The following is a 14,202-nucleotide window of genomic DNA, read 5'->3' on the forward strand; positions in this document are numbered from 1 at the left end:
GGGCCTGGCCTCAGCTCCCAGAGCGCTGCACTGGCTGATTCCTGCTGGCCTGCCGGGCTGAGGAGGTTAGCTTCTCTGTGTCATTCTGTGGGTTCTACAGCTCCAAAGTTTGTTCAGAGTCCCCTTTTACATGAATTGGGGAAGGTGGAAGCCGGAGCCGAGCACAGGTCCTGCTTCTACTCTGCCATCTTGACTCCACCCCAGTTTGTCATTTTCTTCTCTAGCTCACTCGCTTTACAGATGAGGAAACTGAGGCAAACAGTGAACTTACTTGCCCAGGGTCATACAGCTAGTAAGTCTCTGAGGCTGCATGTGAACTCAGAAAGATAAGTCTTCCTGACTCCAGGCCCCAGCACTCTATCCACTGTGCCACCTAGCTGCCCCATGCCAAGAGGTAGCATTAATTAAGAAGCATTTATTAAATGTTTACCATGTACTATTTTCAATTTCTGTGAAACTGAGAACACTGCTAGGTTATAAAGATACAAAGACCAAAAAATGAAAAGAAACCTGTTCTCCAGAAACTTATATTCAATGGGAAGGGCAGGGGGACACCATGACAATATGCAAATCTATAAGCACATACAAAAGAAATATAGAATAAAAATCAGATGAATAAAAGGAGCGCACTAGCAGACCAAGGGCTCAAGAAAGGATTCACAAAGAGGATAGAGTCCTATAGCTAGCTAGCTATGGCTAAAGAGAATTCTATAAAGAGGTGGAGAGCACCCAACTCACAGGGGAGAGAAGTTGCGAAGGTATGGAGATGGAAAATGAAGTTCCATGGGATAGACAGAACCCTGTATGAAAAATGGGGAGAAGTCCAATTTGGCTAGACCACAGAGTACAAGTGGAAGACATACATATAATAAACAGGTCTTTAGGGACCAAGTTTTTAAAGGCTTTAAATGTCAAACAGGGGAATTTACATATTTTTTCCTAGAGGCAGGTGAGAACCACTGAAGTTTAATGTGTAGATGAGTTCCATGGTCAAATTTATGGAAAAATTACTTGAGCAGTTGTATAGACGATGAATTGGAATAAGAAAACGTCTGAGACAGGGAGCCCTATTAGGAAGACACTGCAATAATCCAAGAAAGCAATGACAAGAAGATGAATTGAATTTATAGCTGTGCAAGGAAACTGAAGGATTTGAATATAAGAGATAGTATAGAAATAGAAAAGGCAATTTTTGGGAAATGTGACTAGTTACAAATAGGATGAGACAAAGGAAGGCGTGAAAGATAACCCCAAAAGAATGAGTCTGGATGACTGGACATTCAACATGGGGTGGGTTTGGTGGAAAGATGACAAGTGTTGTTTTGGACATGCTGACTTTGGGATGTCCCCAGGAAATCCAGTTTAAAACTGTTTAATAGGCAGCTGGTATACAGGACTAGCACAGAGGTTGTGCGGGTATATACAAAGATGCCCAAGGCACATGCCAGGAGATGATAATTAAACCCAGAGCTGATAAGAGACTGTAGAAATAGAAGGCAGCCCAAGCCAGAGCCTTGGTCTATCTCCAAAGGTAGGATGTATGATTAGGATGATGAGTCAGTAAAGGAGACTGAAAAGGAAAGAGAAGGGGGGTGGCTAGGTGGCAAAGTGAATAGAGCACCAGCCCTGGAGTCAGGAGGACCCAAGTTCAAATCCGGCCTCAGACACTTAACACTTACTAGATGGGTGACCTTAGGCAAGTCACTTAACCCCAATTGCCCTCCAAAAAAGCAAAAAAAAAAAAAAAAAGGAAGGAACAATCGGGCAGGTAGAAGGAAAACTAAAAGAAATTAGTGTCACAGAAACCCAAAGAGGGGGTGGAGTCAAGATGGTGAAGTAGAACCAGGACTTCCGTGGGGCTCCGGCTCCCACCACCTCTAATTCATGTAAAAGATGACTCTGAACAAACTTTGGAGCTACAGAACCCACAAAATGACACAGAGAAACTAACCTCCCACTGAGGACAGCCCAGCAGGCTGGCAGTAAGTGGCCAGCGTAGCCAGCCAGCGAACCTAGTTCCCCTAGCCTGGAGGTTTTAGCCTCAGGGCGGCCTGATGAGCCCCCTGGCTGGAGGGACCTCACATCACCAGCAGCTGTTTCGGTTTCCAGAATTATCAACCCAAAGATGCTAAGGACAAAGTGAGAGGTCAGTGCAGTGTGGACTTTGGGATCCAATAGTCTGGGAGCATGGTCGGCCTTTATCCCCTGGAGGGAGAAGTAGCTGAGGCACAGTGGCCACACAGACAAGCAGAAGCTTCAGTCCCTGGCCTGCGGACTGTAAGGGGACCAAGCTACCAGTATGAGGGGTAATCGGTCTTGCTTTAACCTGCTTGGATCTGGATTGTGGTCTAGGATGGAGGTCCTGGGGTGTGTGACCAGCCTGCCAGAGCATGTGGAGGCTTCAGAGAGGGCACCCAACTAATACCCTAGGCAACTGAGAAAACCCCAGCAATTGGATCAAAGCTCCCCTGTCTGGTAACAGAGTCCTACTGTGGTAAAAGGCCCAAAAGTCAAGTAATTGAGTGGCAACATGAGCAGGCAAAGGAAGCAAACCAAACAGAGCAACCCAACATTACACTCCTATTTTGGGGACAAAAAGGAGCAAAGCATGGAACAGGAGGAAGACAGTGAAGTCAGAACTCCTGCACCAAAAGCTTCCAAGAAAAGAATAAGTTACTTACAGGCTATAGAGGAGCTTAAAAAGGATTTTGAAAACCAAATAAGAAAAGTGGGGGAAAATTTGGGAAGAGAAATGAGAATAATGCAAGAAAATTATGAAATGAAAGTCAACAACCTGACTGAAGAAAATAACACCTTAAAAAATAGACTAACTCAAATGATAAAAGAGGCTCAAAAAGCCAATGAGGAGAAGAATGTCTTAAAAAGCTGAATTTCCCAGATAGAAAAATGATCTCAAAAGCTCACTGAAGAGAATCATTCCTTCAGAATTAGAGTGGAGCAAATGGAAACTAGTGACATTATGAGAAATCAAGATACTATTAAATAGATCCAAACAAATGAAAAAATAGAAGGCAATGTGAAATATCTCATTGGGAAAACCACTGACCTGGAAAATAGATCCAGGAGAGATAATTTAAAAATTATTGAACTACCTGAAAGCCATGATCAAAAAAAGAACCTAGAAATCATCCTCCAAGAAATTCTCAAGGAAAACTGCTCTGATGTTTTAGAACCAGAGGGCAAAACAGAGTTTGAAAGAATCCACCAATCACCTCCTGAAAAAGATCCCAAAAAAGAAACTCCTAGGAAACCCAAAGAAAAGAGAGTGTTCAGGAGGGAAGGTGGAAAATACTGTCCAAAAACACCAGTGAGGTCAAGAAGAGTAAGGACTAAGAAGAGATCATGAGATTTGGGAGGTAAGAGATACCGTGTTTCCCCAATAATAAGACCTATCCCGAAAATAAGCCCTCCCCTTACTGTGTAAGATTCCTCTAAAATAAGCCCTCCCCCGAAAATAAGCCCTATTGAGATTGCTACTGTAGTGAAGGTGATCCCCTGTGCTACACGCTACATTACGGTACCCTCTGTATGCACCGTCCCGTCCCCCCTCGGGTGAAAGGCACGCCGCGCTCCGAGCTGCATCCAATCAGAGCTGCAGCAGTGAGCTCGTCATCCTGTTCTTCCCCAGTGATTTGCTTGCTGGCGCCATTGAGAGCAGTGCCGTCGAGGAGAGCTGAGGGAGGACAACATAAAAACCCGGTATGTAAGCGGGAGTGAGGGGGCATGATGGAGGATAAAAAGGGCATGATGGAGGAAAAAAGAAGAACTCAGGGGGCATGATGGAGTGAAAAGAAGGGCTGATGGTCATAATTTTATTATTCTGTCTGTTTTGACCCCCAGACATGAGTACAAAAAGGAAGAGCTATACTGTTGAGTATAAGAAAGCAATTGTAGAGGAGTCACATGTCATTGCTGTCAATGTTCATTAAAATAAGCCCTCCCCTGAAATAAGCCCTCTGGTGTTTTTCTGTCCAAAAAATTTAATAAGACAGTGTCTTATTATCGGGGAAACACGGTAGTTGCTAAGTTTACAGAATAGTCTTAGTTGAGTGAAAAGGTAGGAAACCAAATTGCAAGAGTTGAAAAGTGAGAGGAAGGGATAGCTAGGTGGAACAGTGAATAGAGTACCAGCCCTAGAGTCAGGAGGACCTGAGTTCAAATCTAGCCTCAGACACTTAGCACTTACTAGTCCTGTGATCTTGGGCAAGTCACTTAACTCCAAGTGCCCTGCCCTTCCCCTCCAAAAAAGAAAAAAAAAAGCAAAAAATTAAAATTAAAAAGAAAAAGCGAGAGGAAGTGGAGACAATGACTATTACAGAGTTTTCTAGACTTCTGGCAGAGAATGAGAGGAGCTAGAGGATGATAGCTTGAAGGAAGGACAGGATTTAGTGAAAAGTTTTTTAGGCCTATATGAAGGAATTAGGAAGGAACCAGTGGATTAGGAGAGATTAAGAATTAGAGAGAAATGGTCGATTAGGTGGTGAAGTGAGTGGAGCACTAGCCCTGGAATCAGGAGGACCTGAGTTCAAATCCAGCTTTAGACACTTAACACTTACTAGCTGTGTGACCTTGGGCAAGTCACTTAACCCCGACTACTCTGCCTTTGCCCCCTCAAAAAAGAAAAAAATCTATGCTTATAATAAGCTGCATAACAAATGTATCAGGATGAAGTCTACTAAAAGAGTGACTAGACTATCTGGATATTTTTTACTTATATTTGAATAAAATTTGCTGCTTGTAACCTTCCAAAGTCTTTTATCTAAAGTTAGGTCTCCAAAGGCCATGAGGATATACATGCAGCTAAACTCAATAATATTATGTAAAATTCTAGTTGAACCAATACCAGACTTTCCTAGGTCTTTATCTGCTCACTTGCACTGGCTGTGACTCAAGAATGAGCTCATTTTGGGGGAGGAGTTTAATCGATTTTTTCAAAAATTGGAGCATGTATTGAATTTCTAAAGAACAAGCAGACACATTTATTCTGGCCTGGAGTGCCAGAACTAGAATCCAAGTTTTAAACTCCTAGTCTAGCAAATTCTCCATCTCACTAGATTTCACACTTACTTTTTTTTGAAAATTATTTTCAAATTATTTGAAGGAAAGTTTCAAAACTTTTTCTTATTCACTGGAAATGAACAAAACATTATGTTAAAAAAGAAAGTCTCGAGAAAGGTAATGGGATTTGGGAGACAGTTAACTAATTTTTGATGTAATAATTACAATATTTTAACATAATTAAAATCTACCACTTAGTCTTTGTAATTATAGGGAGATATAGTGACAGGATGTTTTACTAACTGTTGTTAAAAACTGCTGTTTTTCAACAATTTCTCACAGGATGATATCACAGTGGTTTGAATGTAGTTGAATTCCCCTTTTCCCAAGAAAGGTTTGCAAAAGACCCAAATATAGTCTATAATTGGTGTTATCCTCTATTTAAGGATAGTCTATATTTAAATCAATATGGTAATAAACTACAGTTATCCCTCCCAAATCACAGAAGTTAGGGGTACAGCACCCCTACAATCCAGAAAGTCTGCTTAAAATATTTTGGCCCTCCTTTTGGACCAGAGAAGTCTGTTGTTGTTTTTTTCTCTTATGGGGTGTTTATGGTACCTTATCATAAAATTTGAGTTACATATTTGGTCATGGGCTCTTGTCATTTTCTGGTCTTCATGTGTCATGTCCAGCCTCCACAAAACTACCAAAAAATTCCCATTTAATTTCTTATGCAGACCCCCAACATATCAAAGCCACAATGTGAAGGGATAACCATATTAACATTAGTGAGGCCACTAGGTAAACAGGCTTCAGAGTAGGATAATTTAGAAATCACAGACTTAAGAACCTTCGAAGAGACATTCAATTTCATCTAATCTAATTCATTTTTATAGGTGAGAACACTGAGGCCCAGAGAGGTAAATTACTTTTGTTGTTGTTATTCATTCAGTCCTTTCAGTCACATCCAACTCTTCGTGACCCCATTTGGGGTTTTCTTGGCAAAGATACTGAAATGACTTGCCATTTCCTTCTCCAGCTCATTTTACAGATGAGAAAACTGAGGCAAACAGGATTAAATGACTTGCCCAGGGTCACCAGCTACTAAGTGTCTGAGGTCAAATTTGAAGTCAGGTCTTCTTGCCTCCAGGCCTGATGCTCTATCTGAAGCACTACCTAGCTACCCAAAATGACTTTGCCCAAAGTCAAAATGAAGCTATATATCCTGTAAACCAAATAATTTTAAAACTACTTAATGCATGATTCTCAACTCAGTCTAATACTATTGAATGTTAGCCAAAAAACCTGAAGTAAACTGTTAGTAATGCTTCTTAATCATCCAACAAAAATGACATACTAATTATCTCAGGTCAGCCATTTAAAATGCCATATTTTAGTGGTAGGTTTTTAGACAACTTAGTGATTAATATTTGTTTTAAAACATAAAATTTTCTTTTCTTCTTACAATTACGTTATAAAACTGACTCCACTTCAACATAAATACCCAGTCTTCAAAATTATACATGGTAACAAATGAAACCAAGCTTTTGAGAGTTTATAATTTTTGTAGCATCTGTCATACCCAAACCCAATGAAATACTGCACGATCCAAGCCCGTGATTATAAGAGAAGCCAGCAGCCACAACAGCTTTTTACAGCTGATGAGAACAGGAAGCAAAAAATAACTGAAAGTGGAGGCTGTATAGTGAACCTAAAGTGAGTATCTCTGCTCTTGAAAAAATACACCATAGTGAGAGAGGGCCCCAAGCAGGGGGCCTGCCAGAGAGAGAGGGCCCAGAGATGTCCTGGCACAGTCACACCACCCACATTCATACTGCTAAATGGATATAGGCAGCCCAGTAAGTAGTCTCCACCTCTGTGTCAGCTCAGAACTGAATTGAGCTGGGACACACCAGCTGTGACCCTGGTACAGGGTTTTCAGAAGGAACACTTTATAAGTTCTCTTTCAAGCCAAATGACAGTAACTCACTGGAAATCAAGTGAGCAGATTTTCAGTACAATGAGATACACAGATGTATTATGTGTCTGTCTGTCTCTCTGTGTGTATACACATATATATAAATATAAATGTGTGTGTCAGTATGATATGCCAAAGCATTCAAGGTATAGGTAATAGAGACTTCTCAATCACACCCTCATTTTTTGATGTCAAGATAGATGACATATACATGGATATCACATTATACAATAAATGGCAAGACAGATGATCTATGTATATATCATATCTATTATACACAGACATATTAAGCTTTAAGAATTTATAGCTAGGGGCAGCTAGGTGGCACAGTGAATAAAGCACTGGCCCTGGAGTCAGGAGGACCTGAGTTCAAAACAACATTCAGATACTTAATATTTACTAGCTGTGTGACCTTGGGCAAAACACTTAACCCCAACTGCCCTGCCTTCCCCCCTCCAAAAAGAAAAAAAAAATAATTTATAGCTGCACTAAGATTTGTGCATGTATATATGCTATCTTATATGCACACACATATATGTACAATGTATATCTCAAAAACTCTAAATAGCCTAAAAGTGCACTTAGATTTTTGGGATATCCTATATATCAGAGAAAGAGAAAGCCGGAGAGAGAGAGAGAGCCATCATTGGGAAGTGTGATGCAAATATTCAATATTTTGCTGTTTTTCTTAGAATTTTTCCTTTTGTATCTGAAAATTATCACTTAAAATTTATTTAAAAGTTTTCCAACTATTTTCATTCTAAAAACAAGCTCTGAAACTTTAAAATGGACCATTTAAATAGTTAATTTTTTTAAATTAATCCTAATATTTGCATAAAGTCATATGGATTGATCTGGAAGAATTCTTAGTCTAGTTTACCCCTTCTTTTTATGACTGAGGAAACTGAGGCCCAGAAAGAACAGACTACTTGTCCAGGTTCACACAGGTCATAGCAGAGGCAGAAACAGCCCTTCATTCTGATATATAACACTGGGAGAAAGACATCATTCTGAGAAGTCACATGTAGTGTAGGTACTGCACATAACAATATAGCCTGACAAGAATATACTAGGAAGGCAGAACATGCCATTTTGCATGCCTATTAAAAAACAAAACACAAATAACATGACTAAACTTTGTTACAGCATCCCACTACAAACAAATATAACCAGGAAAGTAAACAAGGTAAAATACTTAAGTTAAATATTTTTATATCATGCTCATAATGTCTTCCTACAAATTTATCTTCTTAGTCATAATGTGAGCCATATGTATGTATGTTTTCTGATGATCAAAAAAACAATGTCATTCGGCCCTGGCGTCAGGAGACCTGGGATGGGTTCCAGCCTCAGATACTTGGCACCCACACAAAAAATAACTGGCCGTGTAAATTTGAGCAAGTTACTTAACCCCAATTGCTTAAAAAAAAAAAAAAAAAGACAATGTCATTTTTATATACAAAAGGGATCACTCTGAAACAAATTTATAGCAATTAAAATATTTTAAGTTAATTCTTTAAGATTTTTAAAGTTTAAGGGTAGGTCCTATCTTCACTGAGAAATTTAAGATTGACTGGGGCCCATAGCAAGGAAATCAAAGATCCAGGTCCAAAAAGTAGTTTGTGTGGAAAACTTCACATTTTCCAAGGAAGAAAAAATAATAACTTTATTCAGGTTAAACTTATAGGCTTCATTATTTCTAACTTTTAAATGGTTCTTGATAATAACATCTCCACACTCCTACCCAAGCTCTGGTGTATATATTTTAACTGTTTACACAAAAAATTCCTTAAAGTAATAATTACTACTACTCACAGTTAAATAGCAATTTAATGCTTGCAAAGTGTTTTCCCCCTTCATAATCCTTTGCTTGATTAATCTGGTGAGGTATGTAGTGCAAATATTATTATCCCTACATTACAGATAGGTAAACCAAGGCTCTGAAAGAACACTGCTCACACTCATATACACTGGCCTCTTAGTCTCTGTCCCCTATGTCACACTTCTCCTCAAAGGATTTACTGCTTCTACTTCTTTTGTTGTACTTTGACAGTGAAAAACACTAAACTTTAAGTGTACAGTTACTACTCCTTACTATGAGAAGACCTGAGGAAGGATAGAACAAAAATTCCAGCTATTAAGTCTCTGGCACCTGAAATTCTCTCAAGTGAAATCAGAAACGCCTATGTAGAAAGCAATAACATTGCAAAATTTTCTTCCTTCTTTTTTTTTTTTTGTGCAACCTTACTCTTGGGCAAAGTAGCATAAGATTCTTGGCTTGATTAACACTATTTTGCTAACATTTCAACATTAAGTCTTGGAACAAAGGGTTGCTTGTTTTCCAGTGGAAAATAACATGGCTTATAGGGGTTCTTGTTGGATGAGAAACAGTACCTGGTGCCTTGACAATTTAGGATTCTATTTCAAGAATCAACATGCATGTAAACTGGTCCTAAGTTCAAACTGAAAAATTTTAAACTTAGTCTGTTCTTGAAATTTTAAAAATTAACAGCAAAGGTTCAGAGAATAGTATTAAGTTATTTCCTCTATTCTTGGCACTTCTTATTACCTCAGATAAATTACAGAAAAACATTCTATTACCAACACATTAAGTTGATTATAACTAAATGTATTTGCTTCTTGATAGAGCCTTCAACCATACAATGGTTATTGACATACAAAAATAAGAACCCACTTAAAGAAAAAACTGCTTCACTTGATTGGGGCTAACAGTGTCTTCTTCATAAAGTTTTTGTAATTCCCAAAGGCCTTTAGAATTGCAAAGGGTTGCAAAGATGGTTGGACATAGCCATGACTCTCAATCTGATATACAGTATTATGTGTTTCTTTAGTAATAGCTTATTTATATTTCCAGCAGACAGGAACGTTTTATTATCTTGCTTTGCCCCAAGAAAAAAATACTAACTTGGGGCCTTGTCTGCCTTCCTCCAAAGGAAGAGGTATACTCTCCAATCACAGTCAACCCCTGTTCACCATTCATTCTTCCTTTCGTTATTCTTTTTTGCCTCATTTAAAAGAGAGGAAGGCAAGAAGGAAAGAAAAACAATTATCCTAAGAGTTTAGCTATTAAATTTTTATTATATAGTTTACATTATAGAACACTTTGTGTATAAATGTGCACTTTTCACAGACTTGATATACTTCACTTACTAATTTAATTGCTTGCCTATGTGCATAGTACCTGTTAAAATTTGTTTTTTATAAATAATTATAATGCCTAATTACATAATCTTAAATTTGTACACTGCTTAGCAATTTTCAAAACATTTTTACAGCTATTATTTTGGCAGATTCAGGTCAACATAAAGCAGAACTTCATAAATTCCAATCAGAACTTAGCAGAAGATCAAAGATCTGAGGGCCTGAAAAGACCTGAAAGGCCATCCAGTCCAACCCTCTCATTTTAAGATGGAGAAACCTGAAGCAGCCCCAGGGGTTAAGTGAAACTTTCTCAAGGTTACACAGTTTTTGAAACATCGTGGGAGCAGGAACTGTTTATTTTTGTCTATATTTCTGGTGCCTCATACAATATATGGATGATAGCTGGCATTCAACAAATGACTGCTGAATTAAACAATCAGCCCTATCCACAAAATGGTATGGGTTGCCTTGGGAGTGACTACCCTACTTCCAATGGAGGTGTGCAAGCATGCTAGATGGTCATTTGTCAGGAATATTAGGGGCTTCATGCCTTGGAGGCTCATATGGATTCAGTGGGAGACAGTGTGATACAGTGAAGAAAAGGGTAGAACTAGAGATTAAACCCAGGCCTTGCCACCTGTGTGACTTGGCACAAGTTTCACTTAACCCTTGAAGGCTTTCATTTCCTCAACTATAAAATGAGGGGGTTGGAAAATATGACACCTGAGGTCCTTTTCAGTGTTATATTTATGATTCTATGACCTCTAAAGGCCCTTCTAGCTATAACCTTTGACACTACTAAGATTACTCAAAAATATAAGTGGTAAAATTTTCCATTATGCTCAACTTTTATCCCACAATGCTGTACATACCACAGTCATAATATAGCAACATAATTATATCAGAAATATTATATAAATATAAAGGTCTATAGAGATTTTAAAAATCTGGCCATTTCCTAAACAAATTAACTGAGATCTCATTTTTTCTGCTTTAAAAAAAAAAACGCATTTTTTTTTCTTTTTACATCACCATTTCCAAATACATCCCTTCCCTTTCTGACTCAAAGGGCCATTCCTTGTATCAAAGAATTTTAAAAAGGAAAAAAGCAGTCCATCAAAACTAAGCAACACATCAACCACATCTGACTGTATATGCAATGTTCTAAACCCACAGTTCCCTACTTCTGCAAAGAAAGGAAGAGTTGCATTTTCTCATCTTTTCTTCAAACCAAAGTTGACTATTATAATTACAGAGTTTGGAATTTTGTTTCCCATTTAAAACACCATAATCATTGTGTACATTTTCCTCCTGGCTCTGCAGACTTTACTTCTGCAGAGTTCACATAAGTCTTCAATACTTATCAGTATTCTTCATCATTTCTTTTAATCAATGGGTATCTTTTTCATTTCTGGTTTCATACTACTTTTAAAAAAAATAGTGCCATTATGCATATTCTGAGGTATATGGAATTTTTCTGTCTTTGTCCTCCTTAGAATATATCCCTAGCAGTGGGATCTATGGGTCAAAAGGTATAAATATTTCCTTTAGCACAATTCCAAATTACTTTCCAGAATTTCTACCAGTGTAACTTGGCACATCGGTCCAACAACAGTGTATTAGTGTGCCTATCTTTTCACAATTCCCTCACACTAATTCTAAAGATGAATCAAGTGACTAAGTTCAGCAAAACCCGAAACTGTCACTACTCCCAGATTTGTATAAGAAGCTAGTGCTTTACTTTTCCTAGTTACAGGTTAGTCCTATTTATGTCATGATACCATATGCTGAATTCTTATGGAAATTACCTAAATTCACATAATTTTAAAAAACAACAAAACTTTAGTTATTCCTGTGCTTTCACTAGCTTGTTTACTTTACATATCAGACATAAAACACTAACAGGATTCATTTTAGTCTCATTTCTGTTGATAAACCCAGATGTTATTATGATTTTTTTCAATGTTTGATAGAAGCCTAGCACCACTAACCCTTGGAAAATCTCTGCTCAATTCATGGGTCGCTCACCTTTAGCAGTTAATAGGGCTGACCATAAAAATTACTTCTGACCAATTTTTTTAAAAGCTCACATTCATACAGTGCTTTACATTTTACTATGTGCTTTCCTCACAATAACCCTGTGAAGTAAATAATGCAAGTGTTATTATCCCCATTTTACCAATGAGGAAACAAAAGCTCAGAGTTCAGGTGAATTGACCACAGTCATATGGCTTATAAATGGCAGCCAAAACTTAAACAAACATCTTCTGATTCACAGATCCAAAACTTTCTACAATACACTAAATTGCCTATTACACTATACATAGTTACACATATCTGTAATAGGTCCTACAATGAAGCTAAAATATAATTTAAAATATGCTTTAAAAATCATTTTTGCCTAAATCATCAATAAACTAACATTGTCAAAGACATTACCAAAATGTTTCTATTTCGGGAACTTCCATACAACAGCTCCCAAGTCAGACTTCACAATAAACATAAAGATGGAAAATAACATATGTCATAGATGCTAGCTATGAAAAATTAGACCTAAACTGAAGAGAAGACATAACTTCCATTAAAGTATCACTAAAATAAATTTTAAATAACTACTATCATGAACATTTGAAAAGAAGCATGACATAAGCTGCAACATACTAGCTGTGTGACCCTAAGTAAGTCACTTAACTATTCAGTTTTCCCAAGCCCCCAGTGAGCTCCCTCCAGCCATAAGTTACAAAACAGATGCTGGTCTGTATCAGTGAAGAGAATTTTCATACTAGGAGTTTTCTATACCAATGAAAACAGACGCCTACATTCCCCCCAAAAAAAGTCTTGTACTTTTACAACTTAAGAAATGTCAATAACAAATGGGCTTGCTGCTAAAGATCATCATCAGATTTTATCACTGTACTCTCAACCTTCTGTTGATGAGGCAGGTCCTAGAAGAGCAAACATTTCTCTTACATACCCTCACTTATACTGTCCAACTTAAAGGACACCTAAGAGTTTTGAAATAGTAGCTCATTTTCCAAGACAATTCAGTTCCTCAGTTTTTGTGCTCTGGAAGACTAAAAAAGTAGCAGTTAGCCTATGTCACAATTCTCCTAAGCACTTGGCTGCTAAATGTATTTGTCACTGGCTAACATATGTTGAAAACTTAGTAACCAATCACAAAACAACTTAGAAGGGTTTTAACCAATGGAATAGCACTATAGGATCTTGTTTCAAATTGTCAGGACACTTTGCATTTAAAACATGAGCCTACTGAAGGTCAATCAGTAGTGCCATTTTTTCATGCAGCAGGGACCACTCTGAAGCAAATTATAGCAATTAAATTGTTGACTTTTTTTTAAAGGAATAAGAAACTGTAATTTTATGTTTTCTCATCTAGATTTCCCCACACTAATGTAATCAAAGACCCAGTTTCCAAAAAAATGGATATTGTCCTGGAAGCTTCATTTATGTCAAGAAAAGAATCTTTGAAATTGTGTTCAAATTAAACTGATAGGCTTCATTATGTTTAACTTTAAATGTTCTGTAAAGCTCTGTATAAATGGTCCTTGATAATAACATACTCCCCCTTATCCACCCAGGGGTGTTTTATCAGCAGTTTTTAATATCACTTTCCATATACAGAATTCCTTAAATAGGAACAATGTGTTGTTCTTGTTCAGTCATTTTCAGTCATGTCCAACTCTTCATGACCTCATTTGAGGCTTTCTTGGCAAAGATAATCGGAGTGGTTTGCCATGTCCTTTTCCAGCTCATTTTACAAATGAGGAAACTGAGGCAAATAGGGTTAAGTGACTTACCCTGGGTCACACAGCTTTTAAGCATCTGAGGCCAAATTTGAAGTCAGGTCTTCCTGACTCAAGGTCCAGCTGCCCAAGTAGGAACTACTCACATTTAAACCACATTTTTTGGGTTTACAGAGTGCATTCTTCATAGCCCTATGAGATATGTAACGAAACACTATAATCCCAGAGTGGCTAGGTGGCGCAGTGAATACGGCACCGGCCCTGAAGTCAGGAGGA

General features: G+C 37.9%; 1 protein-coding gene across 6 annotated transcripts in view; it reads right to left on the reverse strand.

The window, feature by feature from the left end:
* NT5C2 (5'-nucleotidase, cytosolic II) overlaps window positions 1-14,202 on the reverse strand; it is a 266,169-nt gene that overhangs the window by 79,182 nt on the left and 172,785 nt on the right. For 2 of the 6 annotated variants that reach the window (XM_069098870.1, XM_069098866.1), the window contains exon 1: window positions 3,543-3,694. The exons of the other annotated variants lie outside the window; for them this stretch is intronic. The gene's annotated coding sequence lies outside the window, so the exon portion shown is untranslated. Of the gene's footprint in view, window positions 1-3,542; window positions 3,695-14,202 lie in introns of those variants that run through there. 6 annotated transcript variants of the gene reach the window in all.

Source organism: Petaurus breviceps, unplaced genomic scaffold (genome assembly GCF_028583685.1).
Source record: "Petaurus breviceps papuanus isolate PSGF00001 unplaced genomic scaffold, PetGlider_PUasm1.0 37, whole genome shotgun sequence".
NCBI lineage: Eukaryota > Metazoa > Chordata > Mammalia > Diprotodontia > Petauridae > Petaurus > Petaurus breviceps.